Source organism: Mobula birostris, unplaced genomic scaffold, assembly GCF_030028105.1.
Source record: "Mobula birostris isolate sMobBir1 unplaced genomic scaffold, sMobBir1.hap1 scaffold_165, whole genome shotgun sequence".
Classification (NCBI taxonomy): domain Eukaryota; kingdom Metazoa; phylum Chordata; class Chondrichthyes; order Myliobatiformes; family Myliobatidae; genus Mobula; species Mobula birostris.
In genome coordinates this window covers 221131-243243 of record NW_027274693.1, presented here as the reverse complement: position 1 = coordinate 243243, position 22113 = coordinate 221131, and positions in this window count along the sequence as shown.

Below are 22113 nucleotides of genomic sequence, written 5' to 3'. Positions count from 1 at the left end.
AATATAGGGAGAGCTATGGGAGGTGCGTGAAAGCATGGCGATATATGGAGAAGTTATGAGAGGTGTGCGAAAACATAGTGGTGTAGGTGAATCTATGCGAGGTGCGTGAAAACACGGCGATATAGGGGAAGGTATGAGAGGTGCGTGAAAACACAGCGATTTGTGGGAAGCTATAAGAGGTGCGCGAAAATATTGCATCTTATAGAAACCTATGAGAGGTGCACGAGAGCACAGCAATAGAGGGGATGCTATGAGAAGTGTGCGAAAACACAGCGATATATGGCAAACTATGGAAGGTGCGTGAAAACAGGGCGATATAGTGGTAGGTATGAGAGGTGCATGAAAAGACAGTGATAAGCGGGAAGCTATGAGAGGTGCACGAAAACACAGCGATATATGGGAAGGTATGAGTGCTGCGCGAAAACATATCGATATAGGGGAAGCTACGAGAGGTGCGTGAAAAAATATCGATATAGTGGAAGGTATGAGAGGTGTGCGAAAACAACGATATAAGGGAAGGTATGAGAGGTGCGTGAAAACACAGCGAGATAGGGGAATGTATGGGAGGTGCGTTAAAACACTGCGATACAGGGGAAGGTATGAGACGTGCACGAAAACACAGTGATATAGGGGAAGATATAGGAGATGCGCAAAAACACGACGATATAGGGGAAGGTATAAGAGATGAGCAAAAACTCAGTTAAAAAGGTGAAGGTATAAGAGGTGCGCGAGTACACGGCAATATAGGCAAAGCTGTGAGAGGTGAGCAAAAACAGCGATATAGGGGAAGGTATGAGTGGTGCGCGAAAACATATCGATATAGGGGAGGCGACGAGAGGTGTGTGAAAAAACATCGATATAGTGGAAAGTATGAGAGGTGTGCGAAAACACAACAATATAGGGGAAGGTATGAGAGGTGCACAAAACTACAGCGATATAAAGGAAGCTATGAGAGGTGCACGAAAGCACGGCGATATTGGGGAATGTATGGGAGGTGCGTTAAAACACTGCGATACAAGGGAAGGTATAAGAGGTGCGCAAAACCACAGCGATATAGGAGAAGGTATTAGAGGTGTGTGAAAAAACAACGATATAGGGGAAGCTATGCGAGGTGCGCGAAAACACAACGATATAGGGGAATGTATGAGAGGTGCGTTAAAACACTGCGATACAGGTGCAGGAATGAGAGGTGCGCGAAAACACAGCGATATATGGGAATCTTTGGGAGGTGCATGAAAACAGAGCAAGAAAGGGGAAGGTGTGCGAGGTGTGTGAAAACACGGCGACATAGGGGAAGCTATGAGAGGTGCGTGAAAACACAGCGATTTTTGGGAAGCTATGAGAGGTGCGCGAAAATATTGCAACTTATAGAAACCTATGAGAGGTGCACGAGAACACAGCAATAGAGGGGATGCTATGAGAAGTGTGCGATAACACAGCAAAAGAGGGGAAGGTAGGAGAAGTGTGCGAAAACACAGCGATATATGGCAAACTATGGAAGGTGCGTGAAAACAGGGTGATATAGGGGTAGGTATGAGAGGTGCATGAAAAGACAGTGATAAGCGGGAAGCTATGATATGTGCACAAAAACACAGCAATATAGTGGAAGGTATGAGTGGAGCGCGAAAACATATCGATATAGAGGAAGCTACGAGAGGTGTGAGAAAAAACATCGATATAGTAGAAGGTATGAGAGGTGTGCGAAAACACAATAATATAGGGGAAGGTATGAGACGTGCACAAAACTACAGCGATATATGGGAAGCTATGAGAGGTGCACGAAAGCACGGCAATATTGGGGAAGGTATGAGAGGTGCACGAAAACACAGTGATATAGGGGAAGCTATGGGAGGTGCGCGAAAACACGGTGATATACGTGAAGGTATGAGAGGTGCATGAAAACATAGTGATGGAGGTGAAGTTATGCGAGGTGCACAAAAACACGGCGATATAGGGGAAAGTATGAGCGCTGCGCGAAAACATATCGATATAGGGGAAGCTACCAGAGGTGCGTGAAAAAATATCGATATAGTGGAAGGTATGAGAGGTGTGCGAAAACACAACAATATAAGGGAAGGTATGAGAGGTGCACGAAAGCACGGCGATATTGGGGAAGGTATGAGAGGTGCACGAAAACACAGTGATATAGGGGAAGCTATGGGAGCTGCGTGAACACACAGCGATATAGGGGAATGTATGTGAGGTGCGTTAAAACACTGCGATACAAGGGAAGGTATAAGAGGTGCGCAAAACCACAGCGATATATGGGAAGCTATGAGAGGTGCACGAAAGCACGGCGATATTGGGGAAGGTTTGAGAGGTGCACGAAAACACAGTTATGTAGAGGAAGCTATGGGAGGTGCGCAAAAACACGGCGATATACGTGAAGGTATGAGAGGTGCGTGAGAACACGTCGATATAGGGGAGGGTATGAGAGATGAGCGAAAACTCAGTTAAAAAGGGGAAGGTATGAGAGGTGCGTGAGAACATGGCGATATAGGCAAAGCTATCAGAGGTGAGCAAAAACACAGCGATATAGGGGAAGGTATTAGAGGTGCGCGAAAACACAGCGATATAGGGGAATGTATGGGAGGTGCGTTAAAACACTGCGATACAGGTGAAGGAATGAGAGGTGCGCGAAAACACAGCGATATAGTGGAAGGTATGAGAGGTGCGCGAAAACAGCGATATATGGGAATCTTTGCGAGGTGCATGAAACAGAGCAAGAAAGGGGAAGGTATGCGAGGTGTGTGAAAACACGGCGACATAGGGGAAGCTATGAGAGGTGCGTGAAAACACAGCGATTTGTGGGAAGCTATGAGAGGTGCGCGAAAATATTGCAACTTATAGAAACCTATGAGAGGTGCACGAGAACACAGCAATAGAGGGGATGCTATGAGAAGTGTGCGATAACACAGCAAAAGAGGGGAAGGTAGGAGAAGTGTGCGAAAACACAGCGATATATGGCAAACTATGGAAGGTGCGTGAAAACAGGGCGATATAGGGGTAGGTATGAGAGGTGCATGAAAAGACAGTGATAAGCGGGAAGCTATGATAGGTGCGCAAAAACACAGCAATATAGTGGAAGGTATGAGTGGAGCGCGAAAACATATCGATATAGAGGAAGCTACGAGAAGTGCATGAAAAAACTTCGATATAGTAGAAGGTATGAGAGGTGTGCGAAAACACAACAATATAGGGGAAGGTATGAGATGTGTACAAAACTACAGCGATATATGGGAAGCTATGAGAGGTGCACGAAAGCACGGCGATATTGGGGAAGGTATGAGAGGTGCATGAAAACACAGTGATATAGGGGAAGGTATTAGAGGTGTGTGAAAACACAACGATATAGGGGAAGCTATGCAAGGTGCGTGAAAACACAGCGATATAGGGGAATGTATGGGAGGTGCGTTAAAACACTGCGATACAGGTGAAGGTATGAGAGGTGCACGAAAACACAGCGATATAGTGGAAGGTATGAGAGGTGCGCGAAAGCACAGCGATATATGGGAATCTTTGGGAGGTGCATGAAAACAGAGCGAGAAAGGGGAAGGTATGAGAGGTGTGAGAAAACACAGCAATATAGGGGAAGCTATGGGAGGTGTGTGAAAGCATGGCGATATATGGAGAAGGTTTGAGAGGTGTGCGAAAACATAGTGGTGGAGGTGAATCTATGCGAGGTGTGCGAATACACAACGATATAGGGGAAGGTATGAGAGGTGCGCAAAACCACAGTGATATAGGGGAAGCTATAGGAGGTGAGCGAAAACACGGCGATATACGTGAAGGTATGAGAGGTGCGTGAAAACACGTCGATGTGGGGAATGTATGAGAGATGGGCGAAAACGCAGTTAAAAAGGGGGAGGTATGAGAGGTGCGTGAAAACATGGCGATATAGGCAAATCTATCAGAGGTGAGCAAAAACACAGTGATATAGGGGAAGGTTATCAGAGGTGCGCGAAAACACGACATAGGGGAAGCTATGTGAGGTACGTGAAAACACAGCGAGATAGGGGAATGTATGGGAGGTGTGTTAAAACACTGCGAGACGGGGAAGGTATGAGAGGTGTGCGAAAACACAGTGATATAGGGGAAGATATAGGAGATGTGCGAAAACATGGCGATATAGGGGAAGGTATGAGAGGTGCGCGAAAACACAGCGATATATGGGAATCTTTGGGAGGTGTATGAAAACAGAGCGAGAAAGGGGAAGGTATGAGAGGTGTGAGAAAACACAGCAATATAGAGGGAGCTATGGGAGGTGTGTGAAAGCATGGCGATATATGGAGAAGGTTTGAGAGGTATGCCAAAACATAGTGGTGGAGGTGAATCTATGCGAGGTGTGCGAATATACAACGATATAGGGGAAGGTATGAGTGGTGCGCAAAACCACAGTGATATAGGGGAAGCTATAGAAGGTGAACGAAAACACGGCGATATACGTGAAGGTATGAGAGGTGCGTGAAAACACGTCGATGTGGGGAATGTATGAGAGATGGGCGAAAACGCAGTTAAAAAGGGGGAGGTATGAGAGGTGCATGAAAACATGGCGATATAGGCAAATCTATCAGAGGTGAGCAAAAACACAGTGATATAGGGGAAGGTTATTAGAGGTGCGCGAAAACACGACATAGGGGAAGCTATGTGAGGTACGTGAAAACACAGCGAGATAGGGGAATGTATGGGAGGTGCGTTAAAACACTGCGAGACGGGGAAGGTATGAGAGGTGTGCGAAAACACAGTGATATAGGGGAAGATATAGGAGATGCGCAAAAACATGGCGATATAGGGGAAGGTATGAGTGCTGCGCGAAAAGATATCGATATAGGGGAAGCTACGAGAGGTGCGTGAAAAAACATCGATATAGTGGAAGGTATGAGAGGTGTGGGAAAACACAATGATATAGAGGAAGATATAGGAGATGCGCAAAAACACGGCGATATAGTGGAAGGTATGAGAGATGAGCAAAAACTCAGCTAAAAAGGGGAAGGTATGAGAGGTGCGCGAGAATACGGCAATATAGGCAAAGCTGCGAGAGGTGAGCAAAAACATAGCGATATAGGGGAAGGTATGAGGGGTGCGCGAAAACACAACGATATAGCGGAAGCTATGCGAGATGTGCGAAAACACAGCGATATCAGGGAAATTATGAGAGGTGCCCGAAAACACATCAATATAGGGGAAGCTACAAGAGGTGCGCAAAAACACAGCGATATAGGGGATGGTATGAGAGGTGCGCGAAAACATATCGATATAGGGGAAGCTACGAGAGGTGCGTGAAAAAACATCAATTTAGTGGAAGGTATGAGAGGTGTGCAAAAATGCAACGATATACGGGAAGGTATGAGAGGTGCGTTAAAACACATCAATATAGGGGAAGCTACGAGAGGTGCGCGAAAACACAGCGATATAGTGGAAGGTATGAGAGGTGCACGAAAACACAGTGATATATGGGAATCTTTGGGAGGTGCATGAAAACAGAGCGAGAAAGGGGAAGGTATGAGAGGTGTGAGAAAACACAGCAATATAGGGGGAGCTATGGGAGGTGCGTGAAAGTATAGCCATATATGGAGAAGGTATGAGAGGTGTGCGAAAACATATTGGTGGAGGTGAATCTATGCGAGGTGCGCGAAAACACGGCGATATAGGGGAAGCTATGAGAGGTGTGCGAAAACACAGCGATTTGGGGGAAGCTATGAGAGGTGCGCGAAAATATTGCAACATATAGAAACCTATGAGAGGTGCATGTGAACACAGCAATAGAGGGGATGCTATGAGAGGTGTGCGATAACACAGCAAAAAAGGGGAAGGTATGAGAAGTGTGCAAAAACACAGCGATATATGGCAAACTATGGGAGGTGCGTGAAAACAAGGCGATATAGGGGTACGTATGAGAGGTGCATGAAAAGACAGCGATATAGGGGAAGGTATGAATGGTGCACGAAAACATTTCGATTTAAGGGAAGCTACGAGAGGTGCGTGAAAAAACATCGATATGGTGGAAGGTATGAGAGTTGTGCGAATCCACAACGATATAGGGGAAGCTATGAGAGGTGCGCAAAACCACAGTGATATAGGGGAAGCTATGGGAGGTGGGCGAAAACACGGCGATATACGTGAAGGTATGAGAGGTGCGTGAAAACACGTCGATATAGGGGAAGGTATGAGAGATGAGCGAAAACTCAGTTAAGAAGGGGAAGGTATGAGAGGTGCGTGAGAACATGGCGATATAGGCAAAGCTATCAGAGGTGAGCAAAAACACAGAGATATAGGGGAAGGTTATTAGAGGTGCGCCAAAACACAATATAGGGGAAGCTATGTGAGGTGCGTGAAAACACAGCGAGATAGGGGAATGTATGGGAGGTGCGCTAAAACACTGCGATACAGGGGAAGGTATGACAGGTGCATGAAAAGACAGTGATAAGCGGGAAGCTACGAGAGGTGTGCGATAACACAGCAAAAAGGCGAAGTTAGGAGAAGTGTGCAAAAACACAGCGATATATGGCAAACTATGGAAGGTGCGTGAAAACAGGGCGATATAGGAGAAGCTACGAGAGGTGCGTGAAAAAACATCGATATAGTGCAAGGTATGAGAGGGTTGCGAAAACACAACGATATAGGGGAAGGTATGAGAGGTGCACAAAACTACAGCGATATATGGGAAGCTATGAGAGGTGCACGAAAGCACGGCGATATTGGGGAAGGTATGAGTGATGCGCAAAAACATATCGATATAGGGGAAGCTACGACAGGTGCGTGAAAAAACATTGATATAGTGAAAGGTATGAGAGGTGTGCGAAAACACAACGGTATAAGGGAAGGTATGAGAGGTGCGTGAAAAAACATCGATATAGTGAAAGGTATGAGAGGTGTGCGAAAACACAACGATATAGGGGAATGTATGGGAGTTGCGTTAAAACACTGCGATACAGGGGAAGTTATGAGAGGTGTGCAAAACCACAGCGATATATGGGAAGCTATGAGAGGTGCACGAAACCACGGGGGTATTGGGGAAAGTATGAGAGGTGCGCAAAAACACAGTGATATAGGGGAAGCTATAGGAGGTGCGCGAAAACACGGCGATATATGTGAAGGTATGAGAGGTGCGTGAAAACACGTCGATATAGGGGAAGGTACGAGAGATGAGCAAAAACTCAGTTAAAAAGGGGAAGGAATGAGAGGTGCGTGAGAACATGGCGATATAGGCAAAGCTATCAGAGGTGAGCAAAAACACAGCGATATCGGGGAAGCTATGTGAGGTGCGTGAAAACACAGCGATATAGGGGAAGCTATGGGAGGTGCGTGAAAACACAGCGATCTAGGGGAATGTATGAGAGGTGCGTTAAAACACAGTGATATAGGGGAAGATATAGAAGATTCGCGAAAACACGGCAATAGAGGGGAAGGTATGAGAGATGAGTAAAAACTCAGCTAAAAGGGGGAAGGTATAAGAAGTGCTCGAGAACACGGCAATATAGGCAAAGCTGTGAGAGGTGAGCAAAAACATAGCAATATAGGGGAAGGTATGAGTGGTGCCTGAAAACACATCAATATAGGGGAAGCTACGAGAGGTGCGCAAAAACACAGCGATTTGGGGGAAGCTATGAGAGGTGCGCGAAAATATTGCAACATACAGAAACCTATGAGAGGTGCACGAGAACACAGCAATAGAGCGGATGCTATGAGAGGTGTGCGATAACACAGCAAAAAGGGGAATTTAGGAGAAGTGTGCAAAAACACAGCGATATATGGCAAACTATGGAAGTTGCGTGAAAACAGGGCGATATAGGGGTAGGTATGAGAAGTGCATGAAAAGACAGTGATAAGCGGGAAGCGATGAGAGGTGCGCAAAAACACAGCGATATAGGGGAAGATATGAGTGGTACACGAAAACATATCGATATAGGGGAAGCTACGAGAGGTGCGTGAAAAAACATCGATATAGTGGAAGGTATGAGAGGGTTGCGAAAACACAACGATATAGGGGAAGGTATGAGAGGTGCACAAAACTACAGCGATATATGGGAAGCTATGAGAGGTGCACGAAAGCACGGCGATATTGGGGAAGGTATGAGTGATGCACGAAAACATATCGATATAGGGGAAGCTACGACAGGTGCGTGAAAAAACATCGATATAGTGAAAGGTATGAGAGGTGTGCGAAAACACAACGGTATAAGGGAAGGTATGAGAGGTGCGTGAAAATACAGCGATACAGGAGAAACTATGGGAGGTGCGTGAAAACACAGCGATATAGGGGAATGTATGGGAGGTGCGTTAAAACACTGCGATATAGGGGAAGCTATGAGAGTTGCGCAAAACCACAGTGATATATGGGAAGCTATGAGAGGTGCACGGAAGCACGGCGATATTGGGGAAGGTTTGAGAGGTGCGCGAAAACACAGTGATATAGAGGAAGATATGTGAGGTGCGCGAAAACACGGTGATATACGTGAAGGTATGAGAGGTGATAGAAAACACGTCGATATAGGGGAAGGTATGAGAGATGAGCAAAAACTCAGTTAAAAAGGGGAAGGTATGAGAGGTGCGTGAGACCATGGCGATATAGTCAAAGCTATCAGAGGTGAGCAAAAACACAGCGATATAGGGGAAGGTTATTAGAGGTGCGCCAAAACACGATATAGGGGAAGCTACGACAGGTGCGCGAAAACACAGCGATTTGGGGGAAGCTATGAGAGGTGTACAAAAATATTGCAACATATAGAAACCAATGAGAGGTGAACGAGAACACAGCAATAGAGGGGATGCTATGAGAGGTGTGCGATAACACAACAAAAAGGGGAAGGTATGAGAAGTGCGCGAAAACGCAGCGATATATGGCAAACTATGGGAGGTGCGTGAAAACAGGGCAATATAGGGGTAGGTATGGGAGGTGCATGAAAAGACAACGATAAGCGGGAAGCGATGAGAGGTGTGCAAAAACACAGCGATATTGGGGAAGATATGAGTGGTTCACGAAAACATCGATATAGGGGAAGCTACGAGAGGTGCGTGAAAAAAACATCGATATAGTGGAAGGTATGAGAGGGTTGCGAAAACACAACGATATAGGGGAAGGTATGAGAGGTGCACAAAACTACAGCGATATATGGGAAGCTATGAGAGGTGCACAAAAGCACAGCAATGTTGGGGAAGGTATCAGAGGTGCACGAAAGCACAGTGATATAGGGGAAGCTAGGGGAGGTGCGCGAAAACACGGCGACATATGTGAAGGTATGAGAGGTGCGTGAAAACATAGTGGTGGAGGTGAGGCTTTGCGAAGTGCGAGATCACACGGCGATATAGGGGAAGGTATGAGTGCTGCGCGAAAACATATCGATATGGGGAAGCTACGAGAGGTGCGTGAAAAAATATCGATATAGTGGAAGGTATGACAGGTGTGTGAAAACACAACGATATAAGGGAAGGTATGAGAGATGCGTGAAAACACAGCGATATTGGTGAAGCTATGGGAGGTGTGCGAAAACACAGCGATATAGGGGAAGGTATAAGTGGTGTGCGAAAACATATCGATATAGGGGAAGCTACGAGAGCTGCGTGAAAAAACATCGATATGGTGGAAGGTATGAGAGGTGTGCGAAAACACAACGATATAGGGGAATGTATGGGAGGTGCGTTAAAACACTGCAATACAGGGGAAGGTATGAGAGGTGCGCAAAACCACAGCGATATATGGGAAGCTATGAGAGGTGCACGAAACCACGGCGATATATGTGAAGGTATGAGAGGTGCGTGAAAACACGTCGATATAGGGGAAGGTATGAGAGATGAGCAAAAATTCAGTTAAAAAGGGGAAGGTATGAGAGGTGCATGAGTACATGGCGATATAGGCAAAGTTATCAGAGGTGAGCAAAAACACAGCGATATAGGGGAAGCTATGTGAGGTGCGTGAAAACACAGCGATATAGGGGAAGCTATGGGAGGTGCGTGAAAACACAGCGATCTAGGAGAATGTATGGGAGGTGCGTTAAAACACAGTGATATAAGGGAAGATATAGAAGATTCGCGAAAACACGGCAATAGAGGGGAAGGAGTGAGAGATGAGCAAAAACTCAGCTAAAAAGGGGAAGGTATGAGAAGTGCTCGAGAACACGGCAATACAGGCAAAGCTGTGAGAGGTGAGAAAAAACATAGCAATATAGGGGAAGGTATGAGTGGTGCCCGAAAAGACATCAATATAGGGGAAGCTACGAGAGGTGCGCAAAAACACAGCGATTTGGGGGAAGCTATGAGAGGTGCGCGAAAATATTGCAACATATAGAAACCTATGAGAGGTGCCCGAGAACACAGCAATAGAGGGGATGCTATGAGAGGTGTGCGATAACACAACAAAAAGGGGAAGGTATGAGAAGTGCGTGAAAACGCAGCGATATATGGCAAACTATGGGAGGTGCGCGAAAACAGGGCGATATAGGGGTAGGTATGAGAGGTGCATGAAAAGACTGATAAGCGGGAAGCTATGAGAGGTGCGCGAAACACAGCGATATAGGGGATGGTATGAGAGGTGCGCGAAAACATATCGATATAGGGGAAGCTACGAGAGGTGCGTGAAAAAACATCGATTTAGTGGAAGGTATGAGAGGTGTGCAAAAATGCAACGATATACGGGAAGGTATGAGAGGTGCGTTAAAACACAGCGATATAGGGGAAGCTATGGGAGGTGCGTGAAAACACAGCGATCTAGGAGAATGTATGGGAGGTGCGTTAAGACACAGTGATATAAGGGAAGATATAGAAGATTCGCGAAAACACGGCAATAGAGGGGAAGGAATGAGAGATGAGCAAAAACTCAGCTAAATAGGGGAAGGTATGAGAAGTGCTCGAGAACACGGCAATACAGGCAAAGCTGTGAGAGGTGAGAAAAAACATAGCAATATAGGGGAAGGTATGAGTGGTGCCCGAAAACACATCAATATAGGGGAAGCTACGAGAGGTGCGCAAAAACACAGCGATTTGGGGGAAGCTATGAGAGGTGCGCGAAAATATTGCAACATATAGAAACCTATGAGAGGTGCCCGAGAACACAGCAATAGAGGGGATGCTATGAGAGGTGTGCGATAACACAACAAAAAGGGGAAGGTATGAGAAGTGCGTGAAAACGCAGCGATATATGGCAAACTATGGGAGGTGCGTGAAAACAGGGCGATATAGGGGTAGGTATGAGAGGTGCATGAAAAGACAGTGATAAGCAGGAAGCGATGAGAGGTGCACAAAACTACAGCGATATATGGGAAGCTATGAGAGGTGCATGAAAGCACGGCGATATTGGGGAAGGTATGAGTGATGTGCGAAAACATATCGATATAGGGGAAGCTACGACAGGTGTGTGAAAAAACATCGATATAGTGAAAGGTATGAGAGGTGTGCGAAAACACAACGGTATAAGGGAAGGTATGAGAGGTGCGTGAAAATACAGCGATACAGGAGAAGCTATGGGAGGTGCGTGAAAACACAGCGATATAGGGGAATGTATGGGAGGTGCGTTAAAACAATGCGATACAGGGGAAGGTATGAGAGATGAGCAAAAACTCAGTTAAAAAGGGGAAGGTATGAGAGGTGCGTGAGAACATGGCGATATAGGCAAAGCTATCAGTGGTGAGCAAAAACACAGCGATATAGGGGAAGGTATTAGAGGTGCCCGAAAAAACATGAATATAGGGGAAGCTATGAGAGGTGCATGAAAACACAGCGATTTGGGGGAAGCTATGAGAGGTGCTCCAAAATATTGCAACATATAGAAACCAATGAGAGGTGAACGGGAACACAACAATAGAGGGGATGCTATGAGAGGTGTGCGATAACACAGCAAAAAAGGGGAAGGTATGAGAAGTGCACGAAAACGCAGCGATATATGGCAAACTATGGGAGGTGCGTGAAAACAGGGCGATATAGGGGTAGGTATGAGAGGTGCATGAAAAGACTGATAAGCGGGAAGCTATGAGAGGTGCGCGAAACACAGCGATATAGGGGATGGTATGAGAGGTGCGCGAAAACATATCGATATAGGGGAAGCTACGAGAGGTGCGTGAAAAAACATCGATTTAGTGGAAGGTATGAGAGGTGTGCAAAAATGCAACGATATATGGGAAGGTATGAGAGGTGCGTTAAAACACATCAATATAGGGAAAGCTACGAGAGGTGCGCGAAAACACAGCGATATAGTGGAAGGTTATGAGAGGTGCACGAAAACACAGCGATATATGGGAATCTTTGGGAGGTGCATGAAAACAGAGCGAGAAAGGGGAAGGTATGAGAGGTGTGAGAAAACACAGCAATATAGGGGGAGCTATGGGAGGTGCGTGAAAGTATAGCCATATATGGAGAAGGTATGAGAGGTGTGCGAAAACATATTGGTGGAGGTGAATCTATGCGAGGTGCGCGAAAACACGGCGATATAGGGGAAGCTATGAGAGGTGTGCGAAAATATTGCAACATATAGAAACCTATGAGAGGTGCATGTGAACACAGCAATAGAGGGGATGCTATGAGAAGTGTGCGATAACACAGCAAAAAAGGGGAAGGTATGAGAAGTGTGCAAAAACACAGCGATATATGGCAAACTATAGGAGGTGCGTGAAAACAAGGCGATATAGGGGTACGTATGAGAGGTGCATGAAAAGACAGTGATAAGTGGGAAGCTATGAGAGGTGCGTGAAAACACAGCGATATAGGGGAAGGTATGAGTGGTGCACGAAAACATTTCGATTTAAGGGAAGCTACGAGAGGTGCGTGAAAAAACATCGATATAGTGGAAGTTATGAGAGTTGTGCGAATCCACAACGATATAGGGGAAGGTATGAGAGGTGCGCAAAACCACAGTGATATAGGGGAAGCTATGGGAGGTGGGCGAAAACATGGCGATATACGTGAAGGTATGAGAGGTGCGTGAAAACACGTCGATATAGGGGAAGGTATGAGAGATGAGCGAAAACTCAGTTAAGAAGGGGAAGGTATGAGAGGTGCGTGAGAACATGGCGATGTAGGCAAAGCTATCAGAGGTGAGCAAAAACACAGAGATATAGGGGAAGGTTATTAGAGGTGCGCCAAAACACGATATAGGGGAAGCTATGTGAGGTGCGTGAAAACACAGCGAGATAGGGGAATGTATGGGAGGTGCGCTAAAACACTGCGATACAGGGGAAGGTATGACAGGTGCATGAAAAGACAGTGATAAGCGGGAAGCTACGAGAGGTGTGCGATAACACAGCAAAAAGGGGAAGTTAGGAGAAGTGTGCAAAAACACAGCGATATATGGCAAACTATGGAAGGTGCGTGAAAACAGGGCGATATAGGGGTAGGTATGAGAGGTGCATGAAAAGACAGTGATAAGCGGGAAGCGATGAGAGGTGCGCAAAAACAGCGATATAGGGGAAGATATGAGTGGTACACGAAAACATATCGATATAGGGGAAGCTACGAGAGGTGTGTGAAAAAACATCGATATAGTGGAAGGTATGAGAGGGTTGCGAAAACACAACGATATAGGGGAAGGTATGAGAGGTGCACAAAACTACAGCGATATATGGGAAGCTATGAGAGGTGCACGAAAGCACGGCGATATTGGGGAAGGTATGAGTGATGCGCGAAAACATATTGATATAGGGGAAGCTACGACAGGTGCATGAAAAAACATCGATTTCGTGAAAGGTATGAGAGGTGTGCGAAAACACAACGGTATAAGGGAAGGTTTGAGAGGTGCGTGAAAATACAGCGATACAGGAGAAACTATGGGAGGTGCGTGAAAACACAGCGATATAGGGGAATGTATGGGAGGTGCGTTAAAACACTGCGATATAGGGGAAGGTATGAGAGTTGCGCAAAACCACAGCGATATATGGGAAGCTATGAGACGTGCACGAAAGCACGGCGATATTGGGGAAGGTTTGAGAGGTGCGCGAAAACACAGTGATATAGAGGAAGATATGGGAGGTGCGCGAAAACACGGTGATATAGGGGAAGGTATGAGAGATGAGCAAAAACTCAGTTAAAAAGGGGAAGGTATGAGAGGTGCGTGAGACCATGGCGATATAGTCAAAGCTATCAGTGGTGAGCAAAAACACAGCGATATAGGGGAAGGTTATTAGAGGTGCGCCAAAACACGATATAGGGGAAGCTACGACAGGTGCGCGAAAACACAGCGATTTGGGGGAAGCTATGAGAGGTGCGCAAAAATATTGCAACATATAGAAACCAATGAGAGGTGAACGAGAACACAGCAATAGAGGGGATGCTATGAGAGGTGTGCGATAACACAACAAAAAGGGGAGGTATGAGAAGTGCGCGAAAACGCAGCGATATATGGCAAACTATGGGAGGTGCGTGAAAACAGGGCGATATAGGGGTAGGTATGAGAGAAGCATGAAAAGACAGTGATAAGCGGGAAGCGATGAGAGGTGCGCAAAAACACAGCGATATAGGGGAAGATATGAGTGGTTCACGAAAACATATCGATATAGGGGAAGCTACGAGAGGAGCGTGAAAAAACATCGATATACTGGAAGGTATGAGAGGGTTGCGAAAACACAACGATATAGGGGAAGGTATGAGAGGTGCGCAAAACCACAGCGATATATGGGAAGCTATGAGAGGTGCACGAAAGCACGGCGATATTGGGGAAGGTTTGAGAGGTGCACGAAAACACAGTGATGTAGAGGAAGCTATGGGAGGTGCGCAAAAACACGGCGATATACGTGAAGGTATGAGAGGTGCGTGAGAACACGTCGATATAGGGGAGGGTATGAGAGATGAGCGAAAACTCAGTTAAAAAGGGGAAGGAATGAGAGGTGCGTGACAACATGGCGATATAGGCAAAGCTATCAGAGGTGAGAAAAAACACAGCGATATAGGGGAAGCTATGTGAGGTGCGTGAAAACACAGCGATATAGGGGAAGCTATGGGAGGTGCGTGAAAACACAGCGATCTAGGGGAATGTATGAGAGGTGCGTTAAAACACAGTGATATAGGGGAAGATATAGAAGATTCGCAAAAACACGGCGATAGAGGGGAAGGTATGAGAGATGAGTAAAAACTCAGCTAAAAAGGGGAAGGTATGAGAAGTGCTCGAGAACACGGCAATATAGGCAAAGCTATGAGAGGTGAGCAAAAACATAGCAATATAGGGGAAGGTATGAGTGGTGCACGAAAACACATCAATATAGGGGAAGCTACGAGAGGTGCGCAAAAACACAGCGATTTGGGGGAAGCTATGAGAGGTGCACGAAAATATTGCAACATACAGAAACCTATGAGAGGTGCACGAGAAAACAGCAATAGAGCGGATTCTATGAGAGGTGTGCGATAACACAGCAAAAAGGGGAATTTAGGAGAAGTGTGCAAAAACACAGCGATATATGGCAAACTATGGAAGTTGCGTGAAAACAGGGCGATATAGGGGTAGGTATGAGAGGTGCATGAAAAGACAGTGATAAGCGGGAAGCGATGAGAGGTGCGCAAAAACACAGCGATATAGGGGAAGATATGAGTGGTACACGAAAACATTTCGATATAGGGGAAGCTACGAGAGGTGCGTGAAAAAACATCGATATAGTGGAAGGTATGAGAGGATTGCGAAAACACAACGATATAGGGGAAGGTATGAGAGGTGCACAAAACTACAGCGATATATGGGAAGCTATGAGAGGTGCACGAAAGCACGGCGATATTGGGGAAGGTATGAGTGATGCACGAAAACATATCGATATAGGGGAAGCTACGAAAGGTGCGTGAAAAAACATCGATATAGTGAAAGGTATGAGAGGTGTGCGAAAACGCAACGGTATAAGGGAAGGTATGAGAGGTGCGTGAAAATACAGCGATACAGGAGAAACTATGGGAGGTGCGTGAAAACACAGCGATATAGGGGAATGTATGGGAGGTGCGTTAAAACACTGCGATATAGGGAAAGCTATGAGAGTTGCGCAAAACCACAGCGATATATGGGAAGCTATGAGAGGTGCACGAAAGCACGGCGATATTGGGGAAGGTTTGAGAGGTGCGCGAAAACACAGTGATATAGAGGAAGATATGGGAGGTGCGCGAAAACACGGTGATATACGTGAAGGTATGAGAGGTGCGTGAGACCATGGCGATATAGTCAAAGCTATCAGAGGTGAGCAAAAACACAGCGATATAGGGGAAGGTTATTAGAGGTGCGCCAAAACACAATATAGGGGAAGCTACGACAGGAGCGCGAAAACACAGCGATTTGGGGGAAGGTATGAGAGGTGCACAAAACTACAGCGATATATGGGAAGCTATGGGAGGTGCGTGAACACACAGCGATATAGGGGAATGTATGTGAGGTGCGTTAAAACACTGCGATACAAGGGAAAGTATAAGAGGTGCGCAAAACCACAGCGATATATGGGAAGCTATGAGAGGTGCACGAAAGCACGGCGATTTTGGGGAAGGTTTGAGAGGTGCACGAAAACACAGTGATGTAGAGGAAGCTATGGGAGGTGCGCAAAAACACGGCGATATACGTGAAGGTATGAGAGGTGCGTGAGAACACGTCGATATAGGGGAAGGTATGAGAGATGAGCGAAAACTCAGTTAAAAAGGGGAAGGTATGAGAGGTGCATGAGAACATGGCGATATAGGCAAAGTTATCAGAGGTGAGCAAAAACACAGCGATATAGGGGAAGCTATGTGAGGTGCGTGAAAACACAGCGATATAGGGGAAGCTATGGGAGGTGCGTGAAAACACAGCGATCTAGGGGAATGTATGGGAGGTGTGTTAAAACACAGTGATATAGGGGAAGATATAGAAGATTCGCGAAAACACGGCAATAGAAGGGAAGGTATGAGAAGTGCTCGAGAACACGTCAATACAGGCAAAGCTGTGAGAGGTGAGAAAAAACATAGCAATATAGGGGAAGGTATGAGTGGTGCCCGAAAACACATCAATGTAGGGGAAGCTACGAGAGGTGCGCAAAAACACAGCGATTTGGGGGAAGCTATGAGAGGTGCGCGAAAATATTGCAACATATAGAAACCTATGAGAGGTGCCTGAGAACACAGCAATAGAGGGGATGCTATGAGATGTGTGCGATAACACAACAAAAAGGGGAAGGTATGAGAAGTGCGCGAAAACGCAGCGATATATGGCAAACTATGGGAGGTGCGTGAAAACAGGGCGATATAGGGGTAGGTATGAGAGGTGCATGAAAAGACAGTGATAAGCGGGAAGCTATGAGAGGTGTGCGAAAACACAGCGATATAGGAGATGGTATGAGAGGTGCATGAAAACACATCAATATAGGGGAATCTACGAGAGGTGCACGAATACACAGCGATATAGTGGAAGGTATGAGAGGTGCACGAAAACACAGCGATATATGGGAATCTTTGGGAGGTGCATGAAAACAGAGCGAGAAAGGGGAAGGTATGAGAGGTGTGAGAAAACACAGCAATATAGGGGGAGCTATGGGAGGTGCGTGAAAGCATGGCGATATATGGAGAAGGTATGAGAGGTGTGCGAAAACATATTGGTGGAGGTGAATCTATGCGAGGTGCGTGAAAACACGGCGATATAGGGGAAGCTATGAGAGGTGCGCGAAAACACAGCGATTTGGGGGAAGCTATGAGAGGTGCGCGAAAATATTGCGACATATAAAACCTATGAGAGGTGCACGAGAACACAGCAATAGAGGGGATGCTATGAGAGGTGTGCGATAACACAGCAAAAAAGGGGAAGGTATGAGAAGTGTGCGAAAACACAGCGATATATGCCAAACTATGGGAGGTGCGTGAAAACAGGGCGATATAGGGGTACGTATGAGAGGTGCATGAAAAGACAGTGATAAGCGGGAAGCTATGGGTGGTGCGCGAAATCATTTCGATATAGGGGAAACTACGAGAGGCGTGTGAAAAAACATCGATATAGTGGAAGGTATGAGAGATGCGCAAAAACACAGCGATATAGGGGAAGGTATGAGTGGTGCGCGAAAACATATCGATATAGGGGAAGCAACGAGAGATGCGTGAAAAAACATCGATATAGTGGAAGGTATGAGAGGTGTGCGAAAACACAACGATATAGGGGAAGGTATGAGAGTTGCACAAAACTAGAGCAATATATTGGAAACTATGAGAGGTGCACGAAATCACGGCGATATTGGGGAAGGTATGAGAGGTGCGCGAAATCACGGCGATATACATGAAGGTATGAGAGGTGCGTGAAAACATAGTGGTGGAGGTGAAGCTATGCGAGGTGCGCGAAAACACGGCGATATAGGGGAAGGTATGAGTGCTGCGCGAAAACATATCGATATAGGGGAAGCTACGAGAGGTGCGTGAAAAAATATCAATATAGTGGAAGGTATGAGATGTGTGCGAAAACACAACAATATAAGGGAAGGTATGAGAGGTGCATGAAAACACAGTGATACAGGGGAAGCTATGCGAAGAGCGCGAAAACACAGCGATATAGGGGAAGGTATGAGTGGTGCGACAAAACATATCGATATAGGGGAAGCTACGAGAGGTGCTTGAAAAAACATCGATATAGTGAAAGGTATGAGAGATGTGCGAAAACACAACGATATAAGGGAAGGTATGAGAGGTGCGTGAAAACACAGCGATATAGGGGAAGCTATGGGAGGTGCGTGAAAACACAGCGAAATAGGGGAATGTATGGGAGGTGCGTTAAAACACTGAGATACAGGGGAAGGTATGAGAGGTGCGCAAAACCACAGCGATATATGGGAAGCTATGAGAGGTGCACGAAAGCAGGGCGATATTGGGGAAGGTATGAGAGGTGTGCGAAAACGCAGCGATATATGGCAAACTATGGGAGGTGCGTGAAAACAGGGCGATATAGGGGTAAGTGTGAGAGGTGCATGAAAAGACAGTGATAAGCGGGAAGCTATGAGAGGTGCGTGAAAACAGCGATATAGGGGATGGTATGAGTGGTGCGCGAAAACATATCGATATAGGGGAAGCTATGAGAGGTGCGTGAAAAAACATCGATTTAGTGGAAGGTATGAGAGGTGTGCGAAAACGCAACGAGATACGGGAAGGTATGAGAGGTGCGTGAAAACACGTCAATATAGGGGAAGCTACGAGAGGTGCACGAAAACACAGCGATATAGTGGAAGGTATGAGAGGTGCACGAAAACACAGCGATATATGGGAATCTTTGGGAGGTGCATGAAAACAGAGCGAGAAAGGGGAAGGTATGAGAGGTGTGAGAAAACACAGCAATACAGGGAGAGCTATCGGAGGTGCGTGAAAGAATGTCGATATATGGGGAATGTATGAGAGGTGTGCGAAAACATATTGGTGGAGGTGTATCTATGCGAGGTGCGCGCAAACACAGCGATATAGGGGAAGCTATGAGAGGTGCGTGAAAATATTACGACTTATAGAAACCTATGAGAGGTGCACGAGAACACAGCAATAGAGGGGATGCTATGAGAGGTGTGCGATAACACAGCAAAAAAGGGGAAGGTATGAGAGGTGTGCGAAAACACAGCGATATATGCCAAACTGTGGGAGGTGCGTGAATACAGGGCGATATAGGGGTAGGTATGAGAGGTGCACGAAAAGACAGTGACAAGCGGGAAGCTATGAGAGGTGCGTGAAAACACAGCGATATAGGGGAAGGTATGAGTGGTGCACGAAAACATTTCGATATAGGGGAAGCTACGAGAGGTGCGTGAAAAGACATCGATATAGTGGAAGGTATGAGAGGTGTGCGAATACACAACGATATAGGGGAAGATATGAGAGGTGCGCAAAACCACAGTGATATAGGGGGAGCTATGGGAGGTGTGCTAAAACACAACGATATAAGGAAAGGTATGAGAGGTGCGCGAAAACACAGCGATATAGGGGAAGGTATGAGAGGTGTGCGAATATACAACGATATAGGGGAAGGTATGAGAGGTGTGCGAAAACACAGTGATATAGGGGAAGACATAGGAGATGCGCGAAAACACGGCGATATAGGGGAAGGTATGAGAGATGAGCAAAAACTCAGCTACAAAGGGGAAGGTATGACAGGTGCGTGAGAACACGGCAATATAGGCAAAGCTGTGAGAGGTGAGCAAAAACATAGCGATATAGTGGAAGGTATGAGAGGGGCGAGAAAATACAACGATATAGGGGAATATATGCGAGATGCAAGAAAACAGCGATATCAGGGAAATTATGAGAGGTGCCCGAAAACACATCAATATAGGGGAAACTATGAGAGGTGCGTGAAAAAACATTGATCTAGTGGAAGGTATGAGAGGTGTGCGAATACACAACGATATAGGAAAAGGTATGAGAGGTGCGCAAAACCACAGTGATATAGGGGAAGCTATGGGAGGTGGGCGAAAACACGGCGATATACGTGAAGGTATGAGAGGTGCGTGAAAACACGTCGATATAGGGGAAGGTATGAGAGGTGAGCGAAACTCAATTAAAAAGGGGAAGGTATGAGAGGTGCGTGAGAACATGGCGATATAGGCAAAGCTATCAGAGGTGAGCAAAAACACAGTGATATAGGGGAAGGTTATTAGAGGTGCGCCAAAACACGATATAGGGGAAGCTATGTGAGGTGCGTGAAAACACAACGAGATAGGGGAATGTATGGGAGGTGCGCTAAAACACTGCGATACAGGGGAAGGTATGAGAGGTGCACGAAAAGACAGTGATAAGCGGGAAGCTATGAGAGGTGCGTGAAAACACAGCGATATAGGGGAAGGTATGAGTGGTGCACGAAAACATTTCGATGTAGGGGAAGCTACGAGAGGTGCGTGAAAAGACATCGATATAGTGGAAGGTATGAGAGGTGTGCGAATACACAACGATATAGGGGAAGATATGAGAGGTGCGCAAAACCACAGTGATATAGGGGAAGCTATGGGAGGTGTGCTAAAACACAACGATATAAGGGAAGGTATGAGAGGTGCGTGAAAACACAGCGATATAGGGGAAGATATGAGTGGTACACGAAAACATATCGATATAGGGGAAGCTGCGAGAGGTGCGTGAAAAAACATCGATATAGTGGAAGGTATGAGAGGGTTGCGAAAACACAACGATATAGGGGAAGGTATGAGAGGTGTGCGAATATACAACGATATAGGGGAAGGTATGAGAGGTGTGCGAAAACACAGTGATATAGGGGAAGACATAGGAGATGCGCGAAAACACGGCGATATAGGGGAAGGTATGAGAGATGAGCAAAAACTCAGCTACAAAGGGGAAGGTATGACAGGTGCGTGAGAACACGGCAATATAGGCAAAGCTGTGAGAGGTGAGCAAAAACATAGCGATATAGTGGAAGGTATGAGAGGGGCGAGAAAATACAACGATATAGGGGAATATATGCGAGATGCAAGAAAACAGCGATATCAGGGAAATTATGAGCGGTGCCCGAAAACACATCAATATAGGGGAAACTATGAGAGGTGCGTGAAAAAACATTGATATAGTGGAAGGTATGAGAGGTGTGCGAATACACAACGATATAGGAAAAGGTATGAGAGGTGCGCAAAACCACAGTGATATAGGGGAAGCTATGGGAGGTGGGCGAAAACACGGCGATATACGTGAAGGTATGAGAGGTGCGTGAAAACACATCGATATAGGGGAAGGTATGAGAGGTGAGCGAAACTCAATTAAAAAGGGAAGGTATGAGAGGTGCGTGAGAACATGGCGATATAGGCAAAGCTATCAGAGGTGAGCAAAAACACAGTGATATAGGGGAAGGTTATTAGAGGTGCGCCAAAACACGATATAGGGGAAGCTATGTGAGGTGCGTGAAAACACAACGAGATAGGGGAATGTATGGGAGGTGCGCTAAAACACTGCGATACAGGGGAAGGTATGAGAGGTGCACGAAAAGACAGTGATAAGCGGGAAGCTATGAGAGGTGCGTGAAAACACAGCGATTTAGGGGAAGGTATGAGTGGTGCACGAAAACATTTCGATGTAGGGGAAGCTACGAGAGGTGCGTGAAAAGACATCGATATAGTGGAAGGTATGAGAGGTGTGCGAATACACAACGATATAGGGGAAGATATGAGAGGTGCGCAAAACCACAGTGATATAGGGGAAGCTATGGGAGGTGTGCTAAAACACAACGATATAAGGGAA